The 27110-nt window shown below is 52.7% G+C and overlaps 1 long non-coding RNA gene across 7 annotated transcripts in view; it reads right to left on the bottom strand.

Annotated features, from left to right (window-relative positions):
• The window catches only part of LOC112669131 (uncharacterized), a 66206-nt gene that overhangs the window by 31660 nt on the left and 7436 nt on the right, over positions 1-27110 (bottom strand). For 2 of the 7 annotated variants that reach the window (XR_007410715.1, XR_003142083.3), the window contains exons 3-6: positions 8533-8669; positions 8138-8256; positions 7137-7265; positions 2369-5882 (exon numbers count right to left, since the gene is read on the bottom strand). This is a non-coding gene — a long non-coding RNA (uncharacterized LOC112669131). Of the gene's footprint in view, positions 1-2368; positions 5883-7136; positions 7266-8137; positions 8257-8532; positions 8670-9170; positions 9277-27110 lie in introns of those variants that run through there. The other 5 variants (XR_003142085.3, XR_003142086.3, XR_003142087.3 and 2 more) reach the window with 5 other exon arrangements.

The following is a 27110-nucleotide window of genomic DNA, read 5'->3' as shown; positions in this document are numbered from 1 at the left end:
GAGCTTGCACCCTTGAAACAGGAACACGCCCCCCACACCCCCCATTTTGCAAATAACTTTGGACACCCAACAGCCTGTGAAGCTTTTGTGGGCTCCTGGTCGGAAACTACTCCTCTCCAGAGGTCTTCCCAATCCCGGCAAACCTCGCCCTCCCAGAGGCCACAGAGCTGGTGACTCACATCTAGGGACCATCGAGGGATGGCCCCACTGGGCACCCGTCCTGCAGGTGTGACGGGTGCAAGTGAACAAGATGGATGCTAAGGCAGGAGCCCTGGACACTTGCCGGAGACAAGGGGCTGGAGACTACTGTGGCTTCTACCTCGTGTGAAAACTACAGTCACGTTCAGATGGATGGGAACCTCAGTGAACGGAGGATTTTCCATCATGTGCTCTGACTTTTAGACCACACTGCGTGGCTGCCATGGAACATCAGCTCCAGGGGGCACTTAGGACTCTGGCTATGGAGCCGGTGATCGAAGCACACCCACACAGCACATCCTCACATTGCGGCCTGATGGGGGCTTGGGGTCGGTGTCTGTGCTCCTGCCTTGACTCTGGGTCTGAAGCCATGGCTCAGGGGCTCCCTCTGTGTAACCCGCGTAGAACTACACACACAGCTCCAGGCATCGGCTCACAGGCCCCCGCCTTCCCACCCTCAGTCCCCCAGGGGCTCAGGACAGCCCCAGGTCACAAACAAGGCCCAGGCCTTCAGGTCCATGGTGGTCCTGCCTGCTTTCTCGGCAACGGCCGGGGGTACCTCAGGTCGCACTGGGTGTCATATTTCCTGCAGATGGAATTTCCCAGCATGTTCCCTGGACTACCACCTGACGGGATCCCCTCGTACCTTGCCAACCCCTCTGCAGCTGCCCTCCAGCAAGCATCTCAGGCTCCACAGCAGGACATGTAAGTTCTCCACACACCACACTGCCTCAAAATCTGCAGGTAAGCTATTTCTTCAAATATCACACCCACACCACCTCCTCCCTTCGCATAACTCTCACTGACTATGGATTCTTTGAGACTCTGCTTTAGGGTCACCTCTCCAGGAAGCCCTCCCTGATGACTCGAGTTGAGCTTCCTTGACCGGGAAGATCTCCACCCTCTATACTTCAAATGAACCTCCTCGGCCCCAACTGCGTGTCTCTACAGGGGCCTCTGTTTCCCTCCATCGCATCATGAACCACTCACCATGGTCATCTTCTCATCCCCCACAGCCTTCTCCACCAGGCTCTGACCCTCTCCAAGTCATGGACGCTGTCATCTGCAAGGACTGGTCCACTTGAGAAAACCATTCCTCTTAGGCAGGCAATCCCAAGGTCTGGCCTAGAGGGGAGCAGGGACTTGCCAGCCCCCAACTCTGTTGAGTCCACCATCAGGGACGTCGGAGGTTCCCCATCCCACCCTGTCCCCCTCTTCTAATTCTGAGCTTGGGGAGGGGAGAATCCACCAAGCATCCCTGTGCCAGAACAGAGCATGTGAGAACGAGACGGGAGGGATCAGGGCATCGAGGGATGGCTACAAGGTAAATTCCTGGATGCGACGCGTTCTCACTGGGGACAGACAAGCAGCGCTAAGACAGACTGGCCCTGGGGACAGCGCTGGCAGAGAATCATTAGGGGTTTCCTGTGCAAATTAAAGTTTGGGGGCTGTTCCAAGCAGGGCACACGTGGAGCAGCTCTACAGCACACAGCTCTTGGGGGACACCCCAGGGTGCAGGAATAGGCAGTGGTCAGCAGGGAACATGGAGAAGAGGTTGTCCCAGAAGAAAGGGGTCTTCACTGTGAAGACAAAGGACCTAGAATTTGCCCTGCATGCAACAGGGGCTGGGACAGCTCTGTGTGTTATAAAGATGCCACCTGAGAAGGACTTGATCCAGCACCCCCACCATCCACGATGTGTAGCCTCCCTGCTCCTCCTGCACAGGAAGGTCCCAGGAGTCTGGAGACCATGGGAAGTTAGCCCTCTGACCATGATGCTCTCAGGAGTGTTTGTTCAGCTGTGACATGATGAGTGTTCCTGCAGCCTCAATGCAGGAGCTCACCAACATGCAGACAGAGCGACAGGGCCATGTACACCTCCTAGACCCCAGGAACATGCTCAGGTCAGGGAGGGATGGCATGGAAACCAGAGAGAATGTGGCCTCATTGGCTCAAGGATTCAGCCCTGCCAAGGTGAGCAGCGTCCACAAATGCCACAGCCCTCCCCACAGCAATGATCTGACGGGCATCCTGGTTGTGTGGGGGGACACTGGCCCCAAGCAGGGAGGGAAATGAGGGAAGGCACTCAGTGCTGCCAGGCGTCTGCCCCAGCACCGTGCTGGTGTCCACAGTCCCCAGGGCCTACCCCGGAGCCCCAGACCGACCTCTTGGTCTTGGTCCTGCCAGCCTGCGGGTCATCCTCTCAGGAGCAGAAGACTCAGGGTCCACATGGCGGGAAAGGCCCACAGCAGCATCCCAGCCTGTGCCACGGAAGCCACTGGAATGTCACAGTGTCCAGCTCCTCCCTGTCCTCCCCAAGAATCACAGTGTCAGGAACCAGGCTCCCTTCTCTGTGGCCCCACAGTCCTATGTAAGCCGGTCCCACAGCCTGGCTTGTTCAAGGTCAGCTTTTTTCTCTAGTCAAGGAAGCCCTTGAAGGCAATGCCTAGGTCAAGCATGCAGGAGGTGCTCAATAATGACCCCTGAGCCATGGGACTGCAGGCACCCTGCACAAGTCCTGGATCAGGCCTATGCAGGAGCTCATGCAGTGGATGCTCATGCAGTGGGTGCTCCCGCCCTCTCTCCCTGGCTCACCATCAGCCCAAGATCATCTTCCACACCCCTTCTGAACACACAGAACCTCTGCTGCCCGGACGAACCAGAGAACAGCAATCCCAGGAATATCACTGAGAGCATCTACTCCTCAACAAAGGAAGGCACTCCTGTCTCCAGGAAAATATATGTCGTTCCTGGCCGGTCGGATCCACTGGCTGAGGCACTGTGACACCACCAGACACCCTTTCCAGAGCATGCACTGAGCATGGGTGACACACCACCCACTGCGCCGGGTACCATGGTGAGTAAGCGTGGACTCCCACACTGGAGGCGAGGCGAGGCGAGGCGAGGCTTCCATCAGGTCTAGGCCTGGGCAGATCTCAAGAACACATCCCTCCATGCTCACGGAAATTCTGTCCACGATGGAAAGAACCGCACCAGGTCTGCCTGTGATGACGAGCCAGCGAGAGCTGTCAAATGCCAAGGAAGGCAGTTGTTTGTTTAATTTTGTTATCTGGTTTTCCTTCCAAGAGACTGAAACTGGATACGAACAGTGGAAGGATATTTTTAAATATTCAGACCAAACGGTGGCATTTGAATGAAAACTTTTGCTTGGAGATTTTACAAGTTCCATTTTGTGCCAAAAGATACACTTGATTTTTTTTTTCTTTAGCTGTTTTTATTCTTTAACTTATTGATTGATTTGGATACCCAAAAAAGTGCATGAGCCTGTCTTCCAAGCACCAGGAAAAGCACCGTGTGTGGCGGCAGCCTGAAGACGCAGCCCCCATCCTCACCACCACCCTGTCAGCCTGAGGCCACTGTCAGCACCGTGACCCATGGGGACTGACTTCCTGCAGCTGCAGAAACAAGTCACCACACGCTCAGCACCTGGAAGCAGAACCAACTTATTCTCTCTCAGCTCTGGAGACACGGGTTCTAAAATGCAGGTGTCAGGGGCCGCATCCCTTCTGGACGGCCTGGGCAAGATCAAGGGTCCAGAAGCACCTTGCCCTTGGCTCTAGGGCCCTTCTCCACCTTCAAAGCAGCAGAGGAGAAGCTCCACCTCTGCTTCCCTCCCTCCTGCTCTCATACACACAGGGACGTGTGTGAGCACACCTGTATACATAGGCACATGTGAGCACACAGGCACACATGAGCAAACACATGCCAGCATATATATGCAAACGCACACATGCACATGTGAGCACACACCTCCGCTTCCCTCATCACACCTCCTCTGACACAAACCCTCCTGCCCACTCACCCGCTTAGGAGGGTCCTCAGGAGCACCTGTTGCCCATCCGAACAATCCAGGACAATCTCCCCACAGAACCTAATTCAATCACACCCACAAAGTCCCTTCTGCAGAGTGAGGAGGTCACAGTTTGGGGCATTAGGATGCGGCGTGTTTGGTAGGCTATGACTCCATCTGGCACAGGCCCCATCCAGCTCCAGAGGGGTGGTGCTGTTACAGTCTCTGGGGCCTTGGGCTGACCCCCTGGGTCTTGTGGTAGCCGGCAGAGGCTCATTCACCAAGTCCCAAGATGCCCCGTGTATGTGGCTCCCAGCAGTGTGCTGCCCCTCTCTGGCCCTCAGTCTCCCTTTTGTGCCAGGACAGACACGGGATTCCAGTTCTGCCCTCCAACTCCAAGACCGCTCAGCCAACAGGCTGACCAGGGAAGGCCCAGTCTGCTGCTTGTCGGCCGGCAGTGAGGACAGCCGTGTCCAGAGAGAAGCCATTTGCTCAGGACCCAGTAGTGGGAATGATGAAGTCATTATGTGTTCTAATTAAATCAGCACAAATTTAATTTGGATGTAAAACATCCAAGAGGGGCAGTCTGAGTGGCTCAGCAGTTTAGTGCCTGCCTTCAGCCCAGGCCCTGATCCTGGAGACCCGGCATCAAGTCCCACGTCAGGCTTGATTCATGGAATATGATTCTCCCTTTGCCTGTGTCTCTGCCTCTCTCTCTCTCTCTCTCTCTCTCTCTCTCTCTCTTTCTGTGTGTGTGTGTGTGTGTGTGTATGTCTCACTAGTGAATAAATAAAATCTTAAAAAAAAAAAAAATCCAGGAGCACTGCTCTCCAAGGCCTCCAGGAGGGAAGGTGCCCTTGGGGACCCAGGAAAGGGCCACTGTGCACTGTGACCACCGGCCCCTCCATGGGGCAGGGAAGGGTCAGTGACAGCCCAGCAGAGGACCCCAGCTCCCCACCTGGACATCCCAACACAGTAGAAGGAAAGGGAGAGCCTGGGGGTGTAGGGATGGTGACCAAGCAGGCCATGGCTCCAAGACGGGAATGCAAGCCACCTGGCAGGGTGGCTCTGAGATGCTGCCAGAGGAATGCCCCTCGCCATGCTCCACCGGAGACAAACTCCAGTGACACATCTCCCCTCGATCTCCTGACCTCAGGGTTCACCAATCTCAGAAAACACTCCTGCTGGTGCCTACTTTGCTACGGGGGAAAATCCTCATAATAAAGATTCCTGGCTAATAACAAGCACCCTGTATCATGGAAATTTTGCAGACATTTTTCCACAATAAAAATGAAAAAAAGTTCTCTACGAAGGTTTCTGTTCTGCTGCATTTACCACCCCTGGGAAGAAGATGTGATAGAACTTGACTCCGTTTTAAGGCCATCCTGGGGAACGGAGATGCTGTCAATGCAAGCATGAAGGAGTCATGGGGACAGAAGTCAGAGATGGAGACCATGATATTCAAATAAATGTTATTATTTGAAATTGGATTTGTGGCAGCAGCTAGAACAGTCAATGCGGGGACCATGAAGGTCACACCTGCAAACAGCGAGGACACCTTGAGCCCTGCTGCCTGAAACTGCAGCTTCCACGGGCCTGGTCCTCCCAGATTCCTCTCAAGGTGGCTTTTACCTGAGAATACCTTCATCCTCAAGGGAAGGATCAGTGACCACACAGGGACAGACAGGACAAGGCTGACACGCAGGGGCAAGCAGAGATGGGAGAGGAGGTGCAACCCATCGGCTAAACACAGAACGCAGCCACCAGGCAAGCCTGTGAGTAGTGTCAGGAGGTCCCAGCAGACGTCCTGGGAGAGAAGGTTGGAGAAACAGTCTCCTCTGGGGGCACAGACAGTGGGCAGGAGACCAGGCAGCCTGTTTATTGAAGGAACAGATGAATTATGAATGAATGAATTCCCAAGCACATCACTCTGGGCCAGCTCAGGGCTGAGCCCTCCAGCCTGTCGTGGGCTCTCCAGAAGGAGGTCGCCCAAACCTGCCCTCCTCCAGGAGCCTCCAGACACCCTCCATGCAGACTCTTCTGACAGCCCCAGGCATCCCTTACTAACCCGTCCTGATGCCCGGCTGCCTTCGGGGTGAGCGGCACTTCACCCGACAGCTACTTCTGGAGTTCCCTGGTCAGCTTCCTCTCAGCCCCGCAGCCCAGCAGCTGCCATGCCCTCTTCATCCCACCTTCCTGCTTCCTTCTTCCACCTTAGAGCAAACTCACCCATCTCGGCTGGCTGCCTCCAGACCTGCCCTCTGTAGCAGGCAGGTCCCACCCATCATGCTGCAGTAACAAGCAGCCCCAATTTTAGGATCTGACAGCAGCCACTCCCCACCACAGGGTCCAGCGTGCACAAATGTGTGGACGCCTCATCCTCTGCGAGGTGGGGCTGGCCCTGGCACCCGCTCCAACCAGCCCACATCCGACCTCCCAGCGTGTGGCTGCAGGGCATTCATGGGCTGTGCCTGCCTCCATCTGTGCCTGGAGGCCTCAGTTACAACTGCCCGGAGTAGGGCTGGAAAGCCAGGTGCCCTCTGGGTGACCTGGACGTCCACTCTGGGACAACGAGGTGCAGGGGAGGTACCTGAACCATCCTTCTGTAATGAACCCAGAAATGTGTACAGAGAGAGAGGCGGGACACCCAGCCCCGCTCCCAGCAGACTGCAGACCCACTGGAATTTAACCAAATGCCAGTGTCCCCAGCAGTGGGGACTGCTGTCACTCTGCCCTCACAGCACCCACTCCCTGCCCCTGCCTCTTTCCTCAGGACATGCTATGAACCTTTCAGGTCACTCACAGAAAACTGAACAGTGACAAGTGGTTTCAATGACAGCATCCCCTCCTCTAAAACCTGCTGTGGCTCCCCATAGTTGAGGAGGTGAACAAGCAGCCCAAATGGCTTTGTTAACCAGACCCCATGGCATTTCGGGCGCTGACACAGGCTTCCTGTAACCCCATGGCAATCACAGGTAAGAGGGAAGACATTCTCAAGTTGTGGATGGGGAAAGTCAGGCCCCACAAGGTGAGGAGTCACAAAGCCTCACCAGCAAAGCCAGAGTGGAACCCTGGTCTTATGATATCAAATACTCACAATGAGATCAGCCTCACCAGGAGCTACTCACCAACAGCTTCCTCGAGTGCACATGGTTCCATGCACCCGTCCCAGGGAATGCGGCGTGAACAAGGGATGCTCCCTCCTTCCAGCTCCTGCTGTCCTGCTTCCAGCAGAGGCCCTGGTTCAGTGCCCACTGCTAGAACCCAGGGGTCAAAACCAGGGTAACATGTCATTTCCCACCAGTGTGGGGTGACCAGGCAGGGACACATGAACAGATGCACTCAGCTAGCTGTGGGGGACGGGTAAGAACTGCTCTCCCACACGCTGGGCAGATGGCCAGCAGGCCAGGTGGCACCTCATCTCTATCAGCATGGCCAGGACCTCTTGTAGTTTGGTGGCAGGATTCCAGGAAAGTGAGATGGACTCTCAGGGGCCAGCCCAGAACTGCCAAGGTGTCACTCCCAGCACATTCTGTGTCAGAGTGGACAGCAGGGCCAGCCCAACATTACAGGAGGGGATGAGCTCCAACCGTGTGACCCGAGGCAAGTTTCACAGCCTCCCCACCTCAACCATAGAACTGAGGCTATGCAATGGAATCAGGGTTACTGCAGCAGCTGAAGTAAGGAGGGGGGTGTTTACAGTAAGGCTCTCAGAGTGAGCGATGGATGCTGTTATCGATCCCAGACAATCCCGTAAGACACAGCTATGCCCCGGCCAAGGCTCACACAGCTAGTGATGGAGGGGATGGTCAATCCACCCACACAGCCTTCTGCCCTTTACAGTCAGGCTCTGCTCCCTTCTGTGTCATCTTGAAAAGGCCTGATGTCTCTGAGACTCAATATTCCCATCTATAAGTGAGGACAGGAATAATTCATGCTTCATGAGGTTATGTGACACTGAGGGAGTTATCATACAGAGGCACATAGAACCACCCCAAATAATAAAAAATAAAATCTAGAGCCAGTATCTTGAGGTTCAAATTCCAGCTCTGCTGGCTGTGTGAGCCTGTGTACATTACTTAACTTCTCTTTGCTTCATTTCTCTCTAAAACAGAATAACAGCACCTACCTCGTACGGTTGATACAGACGCTGAATGTGTTAGAAAGAAAGCACTTAGACTGGTGTCCTGCACGTGGTAAATGCTGAGAAACAGCTCAGACGTGCCGGGCTTGGGCCCAATGTCATATCTGTGGAATTCCAGAATCTACATTCAACTGCACCTCAAGAAATGCAACTCAGTAACACCCACACATCAGGACCAAGGAATACCCACTGGGCGGTAAGAGGAACCCAGAAACACACAGCCAAGTGCAATGTGGCACAGCCGCCAGTAGGTGTGTACTGAGATCAGCCTGTTCCACCCTGAACCGCAGAAAGTGGGGCTGCCCACCAGCTGACGGCTTGGTGCTTGGTCCCCTGGCCTGCGCCCAGGGATGGGAGAAAGACCAATGGGCGCTGCTTACCTTCATAGTGAGAACACAGGGCTCCTTTGTTCTGCCTGTGAGTTGTGATTTCATGATGCAACTTGCTTCCAAAGCTGCCATGGCCCAAGTCTGGCCAGAAACAGGATCCCAGGCTCCTGCTGAGAACTCCAGGTCCCCTTGGGAGAGGAGAGGGAAACACAGGACCCAGACTGGAAGATGGGGTGTGGGGTCACCCGGCCGTCCCTGTGCCCATGGCCAACGGTGTGTGCCAGGGTGAAGGCTGAGCCCCTCTGCAGCCCTACTTAATGCTTACTGAGCACCTGCTATATGCCCACCTTCCTCCAGGCCTGTTTAAGTCAACATCTATGATCCTGAGAATCCCATGGAGCAGGTGCCACTACTCTCCCCATTTCAGGAACCTGGACACAGAGGCTCAAAGGTCAGCAGACAGGCCAGAGGTCATTTTTAGACCAGTAAGTGGTGGGCAGAGGCTAGACCCAGGCCAGCATTGATTCCACACCAGAGGCAGAGTGAGGTTGTAGGTCAGGGTGGACTCTGGAGCCACACCACCTGGGCACCAAGCCCGAGTCTGCTGTCTATAGGGTGTGTGACCCTGTGCACTTTCCCTCTGTGCCCACAGCTCCTCGTCTACAATATGGGCCAAAGAGAACTCTTACTTCTTAGAGCTGCTGCATCCTGCAGGTCCCTACAAGTCCCCTTTCTGAATACAGGGAAGGGTTTCTGGGCTGGGGGCTCTCAAAGGTATCGGCATCACCTGGAAACCTGTCAGAAAAGCAGATTCTTGGTCCCTTCCCAGGCCTGCTGACTCAGAGACCACTGTGGGCCCAGCCATCCATGTTTCCTGTGCCCTCCAGGGATTCTGGGAGCGTGACCCTGTCTGAGAACCACCCATCTGGGCAGTTACATTGGCGTGGGTTTTTGAACTGGGCTTATCTCAGTTCAAACCTTGGCTAAGCCCTTCTGCAGGGAAAGTTGGGTAAGTTCTGGAACTTTCTGCCCTATGGTGGTCTTAGAGATAAAATAAGGATCATCATCTTACCCTGGAGATCTTAGTCAGGGTCAAAGAGGAGAAAGCAGTGGTAAAGGGCTTATTAAACTGTGGAGTGCCACCCAAGGTCACCAAGTCACACTCTCCTCTGTGTGTCCCCTGCAGAGCCTCCCTCCCTGATGCCCTTGGGTCTGGGGTGACATGGGAGGTGAAGACATGGAAACACATTCACATCTCTGCCCTGCCCCCATCACCCAGCCGCCAGCAGAGCCTGGAGCTGCATGCTGGAGCTGCAGTTTGAGCAGGAGCCTCCGGACACAGGCGGCCCAGCACCTGTTCCCATCCCCGGCCAGGTTTCACAGCCACCCTCCAACCCTGGGCTGGCCCGAGCCTGGCTGTGGCTCCAGGTCGAGCTCCTGAAACCGGCTGCTCTTGAAGACAGCACAGCATCTGAGTCCTGAGTCCCTAAAGAGTGTACTGGGGATGGTGGGAGTGGAAAGGCCAGGCTTCTGACAGCCTGGGCCCCATGCAGAGCTCTCCCAGAGCCAGAGCAGGTCTGGAGTTTGCTATCCACTGGCCAGCGGCCACACGTTCCCCTGCCCTCCGCAGCCATCTGTCTGCAGGCAGATCAGTCCCACAAGACTCCGCCAGGTCAGGAAGCCACCACAGGCCCCCCAAGTGAACCTTCCTACTCCTGGGCTCCTGGGAGGGTTTGGCAAGACCTGCTCACTGCCCCTGAAAGGCTCTGACCACTGAGGCTCCAAGGAAGATGGAGCCTCACTCTCCCACAGCAGGCAAAGCTGTCCCCTGCTTTATGCTGCTGTGCAGAAGGGCCCAGAACAAGGGGCTCCCCAGGGCCGGCCCAACAGCCGGAATGCCACAGGGTAGAAGGTTCTCAGGTCACTCCCTCCCGAGAAGCAGGGCTTCAACCCTCACATAGCTGCTTCTGGTGTTCCATGCTCCAGGCCCTGGGCCTCATTCCATCGTGGGGAGGTGGCACCTCACAAAGCCAGCCATTGCCCCACCAGCGGGTCTGCCTGAGGCCGGCTCATGCTCAGGGGCCTATGTTGGTGAACAGCCATCCTGAAGCTCTTAATCATTGGGGGCCCAGCCCTGCGGAGGGGAGGGAAGTATAGCCAGGGGGCGAGGAAAGAAGCTGAGCTGCAGAAGTGCTCACACAGCTCTGGAGCCGGGACCACGTTGTGCAGCTCCACTGAGCTGGGGCACGATCACGGGATGCAGATCGCCCCGGGAGGGGGGCAGGCCCCTGGGGGAGGTGTCCTTCTGCAGGGGGCAATCCTCTAGAAGAGGAGCAACAGGTGAGCGACCAGCCTACAGACCCCCAGCAGCAGGGGACTTGCCCTCCATGTCCCACAGCATCTACCCTAGGCCCCTGAGAACACAGAGTGAAGTGGGGCCAGCATTGTCCTGCTGCTCCTGGGCCAGCAAGGCGGCTGGAGGAGACGTGGGGGAGATCTCCCAGACCCCACCATGGAGGCAATGACACATACCACAACCACCCAGGGAAGGATTCTGAAGGCACCCAAGGCAAAGCTGCTCCAAGTGCTTGTGACCTACCAGTGACATCTCTAGGGGGAAACCAACTCAAAGTTGTGCCCACTGTTTACCCATCATGAATCACTCCTGGGCTGGGGTGCAATGTCCCAGACCCGACTGGTCATCTGGTACCAGTGACTTGGAATCCAGCAGCCTCAAGCACAGGACCAAGAGACACTGGCAAAGTGTCTCTTGGTACACAGAAGATGCATGGGCTTTGAAGCAACGGTCTCAATTTCAAGTCCTGGCTCTGCCACTTGCCTGCTATGTGACTCTGAACAAGTTACTTGACCTCTCTGAACTTCCACTTCCTGCCCTGTAAAAGGGGGGCCATGATAGCCACTTAGGGGGCTGTAGATAGGGTTAAATGAGACACGAGCTGTCCAGTTACTACATCTCACAGAAAGAGTTAACTGTCATGAAAGAGAGCACACACACAAACTCCCCTTGCTCTGTGTTTGCTGAGCCTCATGGTGCTCCAGGGCCTGTGCTAAGGCTTCTGCTGGGGAGTGCAGAGAAGAGAGAATCCTGGGCGTGCCCTCAGGGAACTCTCAGCCTGGTCCAGACCACGTAGCACCCTCATGAAGGGGTAAGGACAGCAAAGTCCCCTTTCCCATTTCAGACTGAATCCCATAGCAACCTCACACAGGAGATAGTTTTAATCCCTGTTACAGTTTACAGACGGGAGAACCAAGGCTTCAAGAAGACAGGGACTTGCCTGTGCTCGGAGGAAGAACAATCCAGCCCTGAGGAAAGGAGGGCAGAAAAGCGTGTGTCTACAGGAAATCCGGGGGCCAGATGCTGGCATGTCCTCATCCTCCTCCCAGTCCAAGGTTCCCAGCTCTGCTCCTTGGGACTCCGGGGCTCTGACAGAACCCTGACGTGAGGGAGGGGCTGCAGAGCCCGCTGTGGGGCTGGTGAGGGCCACACTTCAGCTCACCCCTCGCCCTGCCATGGGCAGAAGCCCTACAACTAACAACACGTGTTTTCCTGGGCAGGCTACTTCCTGGGCAGGCCAAAACAAGTGGGCTACAGGTGTGGCCCGAGGCAGGCACACACCCCACCTCCTGTGGCACTTGCTTGAGCTTAGCACCCGGCAGCTCTGGAGCTGGGTGAGCACTGGGCATGAGCTGGCAGCTGTGTGGCCCAGGTGGTCTACACCTGCTGCAGCCTCCCCACCACCCCCAGGGCTCCACCAGCATCTGAGTAGGAAAGCAACAAACACCTTGTGGCTGGGAAAGGTGGAGCCTGTGGGAAAGGCGTTGAAATCAAGAAGCACAAGCTGGGATCCCTGGGTGGTGCAGCGGTTTGGCGCCTGCCTTTGGCCCAGGGCGCGATCCTGGAGACCCGGGATCGAATCCCACGTCGGGCTCCCGGTGCATGGAGCCTGCTTCTCGCTCTGCCTGTGTCTCTGCCTCATTCTCTCTCTCTCTCTCTCTCTCTGTGTGACTATCACAAATAAATAAAAATTAAAAAAAAAAAAAAAAAAAAAGAAGCACAAGCTGCTCCTCCTCTGCGTCCACTTCCTTCCCCGTCCCCGCTGGCCAGAAGCCCACACACCTATCCCTGCAAACCCAGCGCCTGGCAAAGCCCACTCCCAGGGGGGTAGCCGGGCTCTCAAATGAGCAGAGGCTGTTGTGTTAACCTGTTATCACCAGGTTCAGGGCTCCTGGCAGCACCCCCTCTGCCCTGGACGTGGACCCCAGCCGGGCCACAGCCCATCCCACAGGAGGTCCCTGCTCAGAGGGAGCCAAGGTTTGGCTTCTCTTATCCCTGTTTTTGGAGACGCACTTGTTCCCTGGGGCGACTCATGGGTCACTACAAACCTGGCAGCTTAACACCCAGTAAGCTGCCCCCTCACAGCTCTGGGGTTCACAATCAAGGTGTCACCAGTGCCATGCTCTCTGGGGGCTCTTGGCCAACCAGTCTCTTGCCTCTTCCAGCTTCTGGAGGCTGCCCAGGGTCCTGGCCCCATGGTCACACTGCCTTCTCCAGGCCCAAACAAAGGCCCTCATGCCTTCCATAACGATTCTGTGGTGGCATTGGGGCCTACCAACAGCCCAGCATAGACTCCTCCTCCCGAGAAGCTTACTTCAGCTTCCTCTCTACCACAGCACTCCTGGGGCCCCCACCGAGGCTGTTAGGACTCCCGCACAGAGGCTCTCAGCCAGCCCAGCTGAGAGTTCAGGGAGGTGGAGTTCAGGCCAATGAAGGCTTGCATCCTCTGGGGTCAAGCGGTCCACTAATCTGAGCTGAGCAGCATGTCCCCAGCCAAGGAGCCACACACGCTGTGCCCTCCACTTGAACACTACATCCCTTGGTCTGGTCAACTGCCGCTTATCCCACAGGCTCATCTTACACTGTCCTACAGGGGAGGCCCCCCCACAACACGAAGTTAGACTCCCCTACACCTTGTCGGCCCCTATCGTGTTTGCACCAAAGATGTATGTGCACGGTCACATGTGTAAGCACACCGTGTCCCCACTAGACTCAGACACTGAGGAAAGACCACTCAGTCCTGCATGAAGAAACAAAAGATGGTCTTCTGGGGTCTCTTGCATCCCTCTAGAAATAAAGAATTCAGCAGCTCCTGAAAAGCCTACCCGTCCCTCCTTGGCTCTGATGTGCAGAAGGCGACCCCAATTCCACTTCTGTAAGTGGCCCTTCTCTGTACGACAGCCCCATCCTATCGTCTGTGCATGGGGGACAGCACCAAGAGCCCCCGCGTGGCTTGGAGAATGATCTAGAATACACTCAGTCTTCTCCACGCTCTCTGACCTTCTGAAAGGTCTTCACGTTTTGGCTTTATCTATGACCCAACCCACAGGCAACATCAACACAAGACAGCAGAGTAGAGTTTAGGAGGAAAGCAAAAGCTCATTAATTTTCAGGAAAATGCAAGTGAAACCAAAAATGTGATCCTACTTTTTAGCTTCCAAATGTAACAAGATTGATAAGACACAGTACCAGCCAGGGTGTGCAGAAAGGGGCACTCACAAAGCCTGTCGGTGGAGCCGTGATTTATTTCAACCATTCTGGAAAACCATCTAGTGGGAGTTATTCAAGTTGAAGACATGGAGTCCCTCTGACCTAAGAGCAGTGCTGCTTCTGGGAATCTCTCCAACTGAAATAAAAGCGCCAGCCCAAAAGATGCATGAGCAAGAATGTTCATGGTAGAAGTGTCTGTAGCAGAAACACAGAACTGACAGCCCCACGTTCTCTGGACTACAAAACATCCATTACAGTGCAGGTTCATCTATGTAACCTGACTTGCAGAGAGGTGCACAAAATATTGAGTGGGGAAAAACAACAAGAAGTACTATGAACAGTACGGTTTTGTTTTTTAAAAAAGCAGTAGTAAATGGAGCATCTGGGTCCTGCTGTATCTGGAGGCAGCAGGACAGCAGGGACAGCAGGGGCCTCGGCATGCCAGCCCCACGTTTGGGTATGGGGCACACAGGCGATGGTGGCCAGGAAGGTCCAGGGCCCGGCTCCCAGAGCAGGCAGGACAGAACTACCCACCGGGGACCATGCTTGCAGCTCACACCCTCAGAAGAGCCCCTCTGGGGCCTGGCTCTCCCTGCAGGACAGGTTCTGCCCCTCTCCAGGCAGCTGTGTCAGCATCATCACAGGCCAGAAGACACAGACACGGAGACAGCACACGTGCTCATACACACATACACAGAGGCTCACACACAAGCACACACGTGTGTCCACCCACCCACATCAACATGGTAAGGACCCGTGTGAACAGGCACAGTTGTGGGCAGACAGCATGCCGTGGACAGCAGACTGCCAGCGCCCAAGGCCACCCTAAGCCTGGAAGCTAAACAACTGCTAGGCAGGCAGCGCCTCCAGCCCATCGGCCAGTGAGTCCAGCCCCGTGGAGAGATGTGGCAGGCACTTCCCCAGCACAACTCCTGACTGCCGCTCTACCTGAGCCCACCACCACTCGGAACCAGGAGGCCAGGAGGCCGAGGTAGGTGTTCAGGCGAAGAGCAGTCAGAAGCCTCAACTCTGAGTCAATCCCGTCCTATATTAGTTAAACCTGCAGTCCTTCCATCGGTAAACCTCACAGCTTAACAGATACTCCAATAGAGATAGTTACGACAACGTCCCCAAACTGTTAGCTGTTGCCGCCTCTGGGACAGGATTGGGGAGAAGGGACTCCACTCTGCAGACTTCTGTGTCCATTGCATGTTTACAATGAGCACCTAATCCTTCTGGAATTTACAACTGTTACAGAGACTAGCTGTTCTCTGGATGTCATGACCGGGGCCACGTCCTTTACCTTAGAGGATCCTGACAGTGGAGACCCGAGGGAACAGAGAAGCCCCTGTGGCCTCATGCCCTCAGGGCTCTAGAAAGGCCCAGACAGGGGATCCCTGGGTGGCTCAGCGGTTTAGTGCCTGCCTTTGGCCCAGGGCGCGAACCTGGAGTCCCGGGATCGGGTCACGCATCGGGCTCCCGGCGTGAAGCCTGCTTCTCCCTCCTCCTGTGTCTCTGCCTCTCTCTCTCTCTCTCTCTATCATAAAATAGACAAATAAATCTTTAAAAAAAAAAAAAAAAAGAATGAAAGAAAGGCCCAGACAGGAGAGGGCACGGAGGCATTTCTGAGCAGCCTCAAAGCACTTACTGGCAGAGCCAGGGAGGACTGCCCTGGGCTCCTGGCACCCAGCCCCTGCTCCTGCCCGCATGAGCCGCAGTCCTCTGCACACTGACGGATGGAGGGGGCCCAGCTGGACCTCCCCTGGGGTCGGCAATGGTTCAGAGCTGCATCTTAGCTGCCCATGGCCCCTAGCGGCCACCCAGGGCTGTCTTCTCTGGGACAGAAGCCATCACTGCAGGGAGGTGGTTGCTGTCATCTCTCCTCAGAAACAGATAAGACCTGGATGAGGTGTGGCACATGGAGGGGGCACCTGTCCACAACCAGTGTCTCTGGGTCTGCAGGATACCAGGCCCCCCTGATGTGGTGACCACCATTAGCCTCAGCTCCCCCTCCTGGCTAAGCATCTGGCATTTCAGGCCAGCCGGGACCAACACCCACCCTCACAGCTGTCACGGGGCTTCTCAACCAGGGTTCAAAAGGCACAGGCATGTGGGCTCAGGCCCCAGATCCTCGGCTGGTTCTGATGTGTGATCCACGGACAGCCCGTTCTTGGTGGTATATATGCTGGACCTTCTGTTTGCCCCTTCCCTCACTGTGACCCTGCGGTAGGGCCTTGTCTGCAGGTCGCACTTGTATATTATTTCAGATGAACCTCCTTTGGACTAAAGTGCCCCAAAGCGGCAGGCCTGGGAGGTGGTTGGGGGCTCACTTCCTTCTGGCATCCCTCTGCATTGGATGTGGGCGGGAAACCAGTCTCTGTGGAAGGAGCAAACCTGCATTGCCTCACCTAAGTCCCTCAAGCCAACAGTCAGTTCCAGCAGTGAGCCACCGACCTTACAAGGATCAAAGGCAAGGACTTCAAGCTGCTTGACATTCCCTGGGAATGTTAAAACACCAGTCCATGTCAACCAGACTTTCCCACTCTCAAGGCTTCCAGAACACTCCACTGGGTGAACTTCCAGTTGAGTCATCATGAGTGGAACATAGCCACGTCTAGCCTCTCACCATCCAGGACACGACTCACCCCTGGTAGCTGCTCACTGCTGCATGTTGCCCTCCAGCAACAAGAGCTTAGTCCTGGCTTCCCTAGCTGCACCCATGGGCCACCCAGCTCACCCAGAAACCAGGGCCAGAATTGCAGAAGGAGCATCCCCCAACACCACGTGTGGCTCTGGACACTCATCCAGAGCTGTGTCGCCGAGGCCCTATAATCAGAGCAGGCTCAGGGCAGTGCCAGTCAGCTCCCCCAGGCAGGAGGGGCCCTAACCCAGATGGGTGTGGAGTGCAAGCAGACTCAGCTACGCTGTCCTCACCACCTGCAGACACAGCTGGGAAAAGGATTCAAAGTCAACAATCTTTCACATTACGCTTATCCACTTGGCTGTCTTTTAATGACAAAAATGACATATGCCAAAAGCAAACAATGAGGCACAAAAAGAAGCCAATCTCCCTCCCTGTCAGCAGCACTCTGTGGCCCGGGTCACTGTCCCAGGGTGATGGCCAGTGGCATGCCGTGTCCCTCCCACTTCCTCTGTGCCTGTAAACATGCAAACACATATGTTTCCGTGTTCTTTTCCACTGAAAATGAAGTCATGCACTTAGGAAACTGAAATGTCTTTTAACAAGTATCTTTCTAGATCAGAAGATACAGATGTGAGTTGTTCTTTTTAACAAGTGTCTGCTAGTCCATATAGGTAAACCACACATTATTAAAACATCCTCCTCCTCGTCGGCGTTTTAGTCAGGATCCTCCAGAGAAAAAGAACAAACAGGAAGCATACAGAGAGAGAAATTTATTTCAAGGAACAGACTCATGTGACTGTGACGGCTGGCAAGTCTAAAATCTGGCAAGTGAGGCCGGCAGGCTGCAGGCCCATGGGAGTTTCAGCTTGAGCCAGAAACAGTCAGTGAGCAGAATTCCTCCCCCTTCTGGGCAGGGGAGTCTTTCCTATAAGGGTCTTCAACTGATTGGATAAGGCTCACCCACTTCATGGAGGATAATCAATGTTTCAAAGTCTACTGATTTAAGTCTTAATTTCATCTAAAACATACATACACACACCCTCCACAGAAATATTCAGAATAATGTTTGGCAAAGTATCTGGGTACCAGGGCCTAGTCAGGTTGACATAAAAAATTAACCATCTCGGCAAGCATTCAAACATTTACTGAATCATCACTAATTGGGAAATTCTAGACTGTAATATTTTTGTCCACATAATTTTCTTTAATCTTCTCAATAAACCATGAGGTACACAGAACTGCCCTACCACACCCACCACGAATAAGGCTCAGAATTCAGGTTTGTCTAACAACATGATCTGAGCGCTTACCAGCTCCTCCCTGTAAGGTGGGTTCGACAGCAGCGCCGGCCGACAGGGTTGCTGTGTTGTAAATACACATGCAGACAAAGTGCCTGGCACTCTGTAAATGTCCAACAGAGACAGAGACTACTTCTGCTCCCAGCAGAGTGCAGGGGCCTGGACAGCCCTTGCTCAAAGTGCAGGAGCACTCCCACAGCACGTGGGTGGGCGCAGCAGGTGCGCAAACTATTTACAAACCACACCCGGTGCCTGCAAGCTGGGAGGCTCCTTAATTAAGAAGCAGCCTGGCCCACCACCTGGCAGTGTGTTTCCATTTCCTGGCCTGAGCTTCGGTGTTGCCACAGTTGGCTCTTTGCAGAGGAGATCTGAGAAACATTAGCGCTCTCCGAAGCCCACGCTCCAGACCTACTGGGGAGCCCACCTCGCCATCTGCCACGGGCCCCACACTGAGCATGTACCAACAGCCCGAGTGCAGGGTAACTGAGGACCATGTGTGCCACACACTTTCGAAGGCTGAGGGGGAGGCTGTGCAGCTCTGTGCTGGGCGTGCTCCCCACCAACACCCGAGCCAGGGCCCCAGGCCAGCTCTGCACAGTAGCACATGGTTCTCACTGCACATTCCCCAGGTGCTACTCTGACCCTGTGCTCTTTGTACTGGACTCACCTCAGGGGCATGAGATGCAGAGAAGTCACTGCCAACTGCTAGTGTCTGCTGCTTTCAAGCCACCCAGAGCTGGAAGGTGACTCCTGGGACCACAGGCAGGGCACACTGCTCTGCTGTCCACCACCCCGCTGCACATACACAGACATACCTCCACGCCCATTTAGGCATGAGAACTGGGGTCACTGCATGACCACTGAGGCAGTTTTTCTCTGGGCTTCTGAGGTGGAGACAGGAGTGTGAGCACTAAAGGGTGATAAATGTGGGCAGCACTGACCCACCGGCCACCATCCTCACCCTGATCCATGTGGGAAGGCCCCCACTGCTGGGAGAGGGCAGTGGAGGGACAAGGTGATGCTGACCAAGTGTAGCTGAGCCCCTGCTCCAGGAGTGACAAGGAACAGGAGGGTCTGGGGTTGGTACCCACAACCTGGGGAAGCCAGCTTCTCAGGGGTACAGATGATGGGGGTGAACACCTCAGGATCTCCAAGACAGGGACTCAGAGAGGGGCTGAGATCAGGCCAGCAGTCCCAGTAAGCAGACAGGTAAAGGAAACTTGCCCTGGAAGAAATGAAGTCACTCTCTGGGCACTTGGGAGTCAGGAAATAAAGCCAGCTTCAGAAATCAAGATCATCACACTTTCCCCCCAACCAACTTTGTGACCACTAAAATTCCATTCCCAGGACACAGACAAATGCCAGGTGTGTGGCTCCTCGGGGGGTTCTTCTCCGTGGAGCACCGAGCGCAGCACTCGACCTCTGCTGGGAAAGACAGCTGCCGACTCTAGAATGGGCAGAAGCATGGGGCTGTCAGGTGGAGATTTCTGAGTTGGAAGTGGTAGGACTGCCTGCAGGGAAACTTAACTTAGTTCATATTCTTGCTTGTCATAAGAGGGTTTATTTCCCCCAAGTCCCCTGTTCTATCATAGTCTGAGTCCCCTAGAAGCACATTTTGAGATTAAGGTTTGAGAGCAGGTGGTTTACTGGGTGGTTATCATCAGGAGCTCTGTAGGAAGTGGGAAAGGAAGGGGGCCAGTGCCAGGTGCTTTCACCAGCAGGATGTCACTGTGGGCAGTAGGTCTGGAGCGCTCCCCATCGCTACTACCAGAGCCAGGAAACTGGGTTCGTTATTCACCCACTTCCCTTTGTCGTTGGCCAAGGGCTGCTCCTGGAGGCGCTTAACATCAGGGCACTGAAGCCTGGCCTGCACCTTGGGGTGCTGAGCCTGCACCTGGGGGCGCCGAGCCTGGCTGGTGTTTGCAGGGGGTGCAGGACGCACAGAGATGTTACTCTGGGCATTATTGTGTCTCATCCTGTCATGAGACAAGCCTTTTCTAATCTCAATCATGAACCAAGTAAAATGATACACCCACTCTGTAGAGAAGTAACCGTCTTAAAATTGGGAACATCTCTACCATTGGCTTTGACATCCCACCCAATGCAGAAAATCCTGCTGAACCAGCATTCTGAGCAAAGTCATCTGCACTTGAGTGACCCCAGGACAGCAGGACCTTTTCTCTTCCTGATCCCACCTCCCCTGCTGTACAAAGTCCAGACTGTGAGACACAGGGCTTCATCTCACTTCAAAACATCTCTCCCTGTGATTTACACCTATTAGACCAGCACTTGCTCAAAGACAGAGTATATAACCAAGGGTATCTCTGTAGCCACAAACAGGAAAACAAAACCAAACCAGACATTCTGTTGTTTGTGGGAGACAGAACAATGACCCCCAAAGATGCCCAGGGCCTAATCCCTCAGAACTTGAGAGTGTTGCCCTCAATAGCAAAAGGGACTTTGCAGGTGTGATTAAATTAAGGGCCTTGAGGTGGGGATATTGTTCTGGATTGTCCAGGAGGGTCCGTGTCATCACAAGGGACCTTACAAGGGCAGAGGGAAGCTAGTAAGTGAGAGGAGATGTGAACATGCAGGCAGAGGTCAGAGGGTTAAGGATGCTGCTTTCCAGACAGAATAGGACCAGAAGCCGATGAAAGCCCCTGGAAGCCAGAAAAGACAAGGAACAGAACTCACCCCTGAGGCCTCAGAAGCAACACAGCTCTGCTGACACCCTGATTTTGCCCTAGTGACACTCTGACCTCTAGAAATATAAGACAAGTTTATGTGGTTACAAGCCACTAGATTTTCAGTCACCTGTTACAGCAGCAATAGGAAATTAGTGGTCCATCTTCATGGCGGCCCTTGACATAGTGAAGTCAAAGACCACAGCCCTGCCTCCCAGTTTTTTCAGCCACCTCTCACAAAACTGATCTCTAGGCCTTCAGGGTCCCTGTCACCCTGCTCAGTAAACTCTAGTGCCCACGACTATGTACCTCATCACGTGGTGGCCCCACACGATGGACATGCGACTCCATTTGAGACAGCCCTTGATCTAAACAGCCCTTATCTCCATCCTGTTTATGTTGAGATGGCCCTTGTCACACTGACAGCCATACACAAGTCCCCTTCCTGTGAGACATTTCAGCCTGTTCCCTATGTCCTGCATGTGCACTCTTTTCAAATCAAATGTATGAGTCTATATTTCTTCTGCTCACCCCTTAAACTTAGTTTTCTTCCTAATTCTGACCCATTGTTCCAACCCAGCTAAGTCACCTGGGAGTCTGACCTCCAGTGATAAGGAACCAGAGCGCGCTCCCCTGCAGGGCTCCACACCTGCTGCACCCTTTCAGAATCTGCCCTGCCCCTGGCCTGCAGAGGCTGGAGCCATGGCCTATGCCCACAGCTATCCCTTTCCTGATCCCCCAGAGAGAAGCACAGCCCAAGGACAAAAACTGGAGGTTTTTCTAAGGACAACTGAGAAAAAATGCAGAGGGAGTAGCAATCTAATCAATTTGAGAACATTAAAGTGGTCCCAGAACTGCACAGATTCATGCTGTATGGGCCCCTGTCCAGAGGCAGGGCCCCCAGGACCATCACAAGATGCCCACAGATGTCTCCTTGACTTTATTCCCTGAAGACAGGCTTCATAGACCCCCCACTTCCGATGCTCCCACACACGTGCCCCCTTGCAGAAGAGCAGGGGTCTCCCCACTACCTGGAGGGCAGCACACGTCCACGTCCCCTGGACCATGAAAGCCTTAAGTCATGAGGTTCTGTTGAGTAAGAACAAACCCTCTCTGCTAATTTCTTCATAGGCTCCCACCTATTCCCCAGCTGAGAAGCAGACATTTAGCTGTAATCACCCTCAGTGAATTAATAAAGATACTCAGTGAAACAGCCAAAGGCAGAGAGCTGGAGGACACACTGCAAACCTTCGTCTGGCTTCACCCCAGTTCAGCCTGACCATTGGGCTCCAGATAAGCCCAGGATAAGCTCATCCTTCCCATATACAGCTGGGCAGGGACCTAGACCAAGACAGAGTATATAACCAATTCTATATAAAGAACTCTTACAACTCAACAACAAAAAGATGACTCTTTTTTTTTTAAATGGGCTGAGCACTTCAGTAAACATTTCTCCAAAGGAGATGTCCAGATGGCCAACAGACACATGAAAAGATGCTCAACCTCACTCGGCATCAGGGAAATGGAGATCAAAACCACCACGAGGTATCCCCTCACATCTGTCAGGATAGCTAAAATCAACAACATAGGAAGCAACGGTGTTGGTAACGATGTGGAGAAGGGGAGCCCTCGTACACTGCTAGTGGGAATGGAAGCTGGTGCAGCCAATCTAGAGAACAGTATGGAGGGTCCTCAAAAAGTTACAAATAGAGCTACTCCAGAACCAGCAACTGTACTACTATGGATTTACACCTCCCAAAAAATGAAAACACTAATTTGAAAATATACATGCACTCCTATGTTTATTGCAGCATTATCAACAATAGCCAAATTATGGAAACAGCTCAAGTGTCCATGGACTGATGAATGGGTAAAGATGTGTGTGTGGGAGGGGGTGTATAAAAGAATACTATTCAGCCACAAAAAAAGAACAAGATCTTGCCATTTGCAAGGATATGGATAGAGCTAGAGATTATTCTGAGTGAAATAAGTCAGTTGGAGAAAGACAAATATCCTATGATTTCAATCATATGTGGAATTTAAGAAACAAATGAGTAAAGGGAAAGAGAGAGACAAACCAAGAACCAGACTACAGACTCTAGGGAAGAAACTGATGGTCACAGAAGGGAGGTGGTGGCAGGACAGGGGACAGGTGATGGGGATTCAGGAGGGCATTTGTGATGAGTGTCAAGTGATCTGTGAAAGTACTGAATCACTATGCTATACAGCTGAAACTAGTATTACACTTTATTTAAATATACTGGAATAAATATAAAAGTTCCTCTGAATTTAATCATGCAAAAGTCAAATTTGCACATGATTTTTATTTATTTTTTTCATGACATATTTATTTTTTATTTTTTTAAGATTTTATTTATTTATTCATGAGAGACACAGAGAGAGAGAGAGAGGCAGAGACATAGGCAGAGAGAGAAGCAGGCTCCACACAGGGAGCCCAATGTGGGACTCGATCCCGGGATTCCAGAATCACACCCTGGGCTGAAGGCGGCGCTAAACTGCTGAGCCACCTGGGCTGCCCTGCACATGATTTTTAAAGTATCTCCACCATTGATTTAAAAAGTAGGGGCATCTGGGTGTCTCAGTAAATGAAGCATCTGCCTTTGGCTCAGGTCATGATCTCAGGGTCCTAGAATCAAGTCCTGTGTCAGGCTTCCTGCTCAGCAGGGAGTCTTCTTCTCCTTCTACTCCTTTCCCTGCTCGTGTGTGTGCTCTCTCTCAAATAAATAAATAAAATCTTAAAAAACACACACACAAACAAAAAGCATGCTAAGTGAAGGAAGCCAGACACAGGAAGTCACACATTGTATGATTCCATTTCCATGAAATATTCGTAATAGCTAGATTCCTAGACACAAAAAGCAGATTCATGGTGGCTGGAGGCTGGAGGAGGGAAGAACTGCCTAATGGGTCCAGGATCTCCGTCCAGTGGGATGAAAAAGTTTTGAAACCAGAGAGAGGTGATGATTGCACAACACTGTAAATTCACTAAATGCCACTGAATTATTCACTTTAAAATGGTTAATTTTACGTAATGTGACTTTTAACTTAATTTTTAAAAGTCTAGTCTCCACTTTCAACCCAAGAATTTACCTTCATCCTCCCAAAACTGCACTGAGATGACCAAAGCAACAGGGAGCTGAGCACGTGTCCCGGCCTGGCTGCTGTGACATGCCTGCACTGGGAGCTCACCAATGGCAGAAATTCACCTCTCAGCTCTGGAGGCTACAAGACCACGATCAAGGTCGCAGGTTTGCAGTCTCACAGTTGGTCAAGCCGCTATGTCCTCTCATGGCAGGAGGCAGGAGGGAGCTCTCTGGAGTCTCTTTCATACGGGCACAGTCCCATCACGGGGCCTCCACCTTCGTGAACTAATCACCTCTCAAAGGTCCTGCCTCTAATACTGGGGGTCAGACCTGAGCAGAGGAAGCCAGTGGGGGCACAAACCTTCAGTCCGTAACAAGGCTCTACAGCAAAGACGTGTGTAAAGCCTCCTCTTGGAACAGATGGAGGGAACGTGGTCAGCAAAATGAAGGAATGAATGAATGAATGCATACATACATACATATGTAAAACAGGCTTGTGATCTATACAAGGAAATGATGGATCCACCTGGGAAATAGGTAGAAAGGTCTCCAAGCTCAAGGCAATGGGGACCTGGAGCAAGAGAGGGAGGAGCCTGCGCAGGAGGTGGCATGCCAGCATGCCCATGAGCTGTGGGCAGGACTGGCCTCCACATGGTCCCATCTGGGTAAGTGGACACAGATGCATTGTAACACGCTAAAGACATGGCCATAAGGCCACAGAGAGGAGGGCCAACTGCAGGTCACCCCAACAAGCATGAATGAGACCCCAAACCCTTAGCCCAATGCCAGTGCCCTAACTCACTGGACTGCAAGCATTTGTCTAGAACCCAAAGTCAGATACATTTACAGCAGGACTCAGCATATGCGTAGATCCATCTCTCACTGAAATAATACTTACTACTAGTGTTGCATTCTGATGTTTTCTGTTCTGGTGTAGTTGGTTTCATTAAAAAAAAAGAAAGAAAGAAAGAAAAAGATGCTGGCCACAACCCACTAACATGATTCAATGCAGCTTAGGTCTCCATGGTAACTCCACCACTCACCATAAACAGGTGCCCCTAAGGTACCCCAAAGAGGATGGGAGAGGAGGTGGAGGCACGGAAGTGTCAGAAAGAGGACAATTTCTAGGTTTCAGGGACTCTTTCAGAGCCCTAAGAATTGCTGGCATCCCTGAGGAGAGGATGCAGGCTCAAGACATGGGGCTCTGTCATTCATCTGCCACAAGGGATGCCCCTACTTCATCTGCTCCCAGCAGATACGTGAGAGCTTTGTGCAAATCAAAGAGAAAAATACAAATGTCACAATGGGGAAAAGGGCCGAAGGCATGAAGTGGCAATTCACAGAAAAAGGAAAAATGTGACAAGGACACAGCTTATTAACTTGAGGATGCACCCACCCCCAGCACTCTAGAGCCTCTTCTGTCTGCAAGGGGGTAGGGAGGATGAGGGATGAAGAGAAATAGCTTCTGAGAAGAGCCTTTTTGTAAGTTATGAATTAGGGCCCTTTAATATTCTTGGAGAGACAAAAGGAAGGCCTGATTCCTTTTTAATTACTTTGGGTAGCTTGTCTGCTTCTCTGATTAAGCTCCCGTGCTGAGCCAGGGCCTGGGGTTTCATGGGGTCATGCAGATGAAGAGATGTGTAACCTCCCTGGAAATCAGATGGATGCAGAATAACGTGACCATGCAGAGTCACTGGAACCTGCCAGCCTGGAAAAAGTAATAATGCCAGTGTTGGTAGGATGGGAAGAGGCACTGACTTTCCACAGTGCAACCTGCACTTTCTGTCAAGATTTAAATTGCACATGCTCTCTGATTCAGCACTTCCATGCGCACACATTTATTGAAGGAAATAATTGGAAAAGCTTGCACATATATTTACCAGAAGGTGAAATGCTGAAAACAAGCTAAATGGCCATCAGGATCATGTACCCACATGCGCGGAGTACCAAACGAAGATAGGGCCCCTGTATGGGATGTGCCTTATGGTTCCTACTGCAGAGAAGAAGACATGAAGACTCGGGGCCTCTCCACAGCATGGTCGAAGCATAGCTGCATGACCATAAACCTATTTTCTGGACAGAATATGACCCTACAACAACCTACTGTAGACATGCTTAAAAGCAACGAGTATCTGCTGAGTTTCTCCTATGTGCCAGGCACTGTTCCAGATGCTGAGAACACATCACTGATTAAAATAGACAAAAGCTTTTGTCATTCAGATGCCACAGCAGTCTGTACACACCTGGGAGGAAGGACCGCAGGACAAGCGGATGAGCAGGCTCAGTTGCAGCATTGTTCTGCATAATGTGATCTATTCATCCATTCAACCAACAGTTACTAAGCAGCCACTCTTTGCAGGGCATCTCCAGGGCCTCCCTCTGGCCTGCCAGGCTCACAAGGCACAGGCCTGGATCTTCTAGTCTCCTGGGTCACAATCCGGCCCAGGGCAGATGCAGAGCCCATCCCTCAGAAACCCTGAAATCTGCCAAACCCAATGAATGAGCACAAGAAAATATGAAGACAAGGCTTTGGAATAAGATCCTTCCTTTTCCCCTAAAATAGAATTATTACTTTAAATTCTTATGTCAGGGACACCTGGGGGGCTCAGGGGTTGGGCATCTGCCTTTGGCTCGGGGCATGGTCCCAGTCCAGGGGTCGAGAGTCCCACATCGGGCTCCCTACAGGGAGCCTGCTTCTCCCTCTGCCTTGTGTGTCTGCCTCTCTCTGTATGTCTCTCATGAATAAATAAATAAAATATTTTAAAAATAAAAAAATAAATTCTTATGACAAAAGTAACATTCTTGAAAGAAAAACTGAAGCAATTTAGAAATATCAATGGTGAAACTCCCCCTACCATAGCCTCACTTCTAAGAATGAATTCTGATCCCCTTCTCAAGCTCTTTTCAGATTCCCAACCATGTCCCCTCTCAGAAAGGTCTCCCTGATCACTCTGCCACAGTACCTAACCTGTTCACTTTACATGCTTATCAAAAATAGAACTGCTTTATTTTTATCTGATTACTGCTCACTGACTGTGTCATCCACACCAAGGACAGAACCTTCACACATAAGCTGAAGACTACAGAAAAGGAGCTTCCATCCACAGAGCTAACAGCTAAGTCTGGAGACTGAGATACAGAATTCTTCCAAGGAGTAATAAAAGATACTTCTAGTTCTCCCTCATTGAGTCCATCTTCCCAGCTTCCTCTCTCAAGTCAGCTCCTTGAAAGCTCTGGATCTTGTGTGTCCTTGGCTTTTTAGAGTTCTCACCCAGAAGACCCTGTGTCTGTAAGTATCTTATGAGTCTGTGGATCAGTTTTCCTGTCCATGGC

Source organism: Canis lupus, chromosome 5 (assembly GCF_003254725.2).
Source record: "Canis lupus dingo isolate Sandy chromosome 5, ASM325472v2, whole genome shotgun sequence".
Classification (NCBI taxonomy): Eukaryota; Metazoa; Chordata; class Mammalia; order Carnivora; family Canidae; genus Canis; species Canis lupus.
This window is presented reverse-complemented; position numbering and strand designations above follow the sequence as displayed.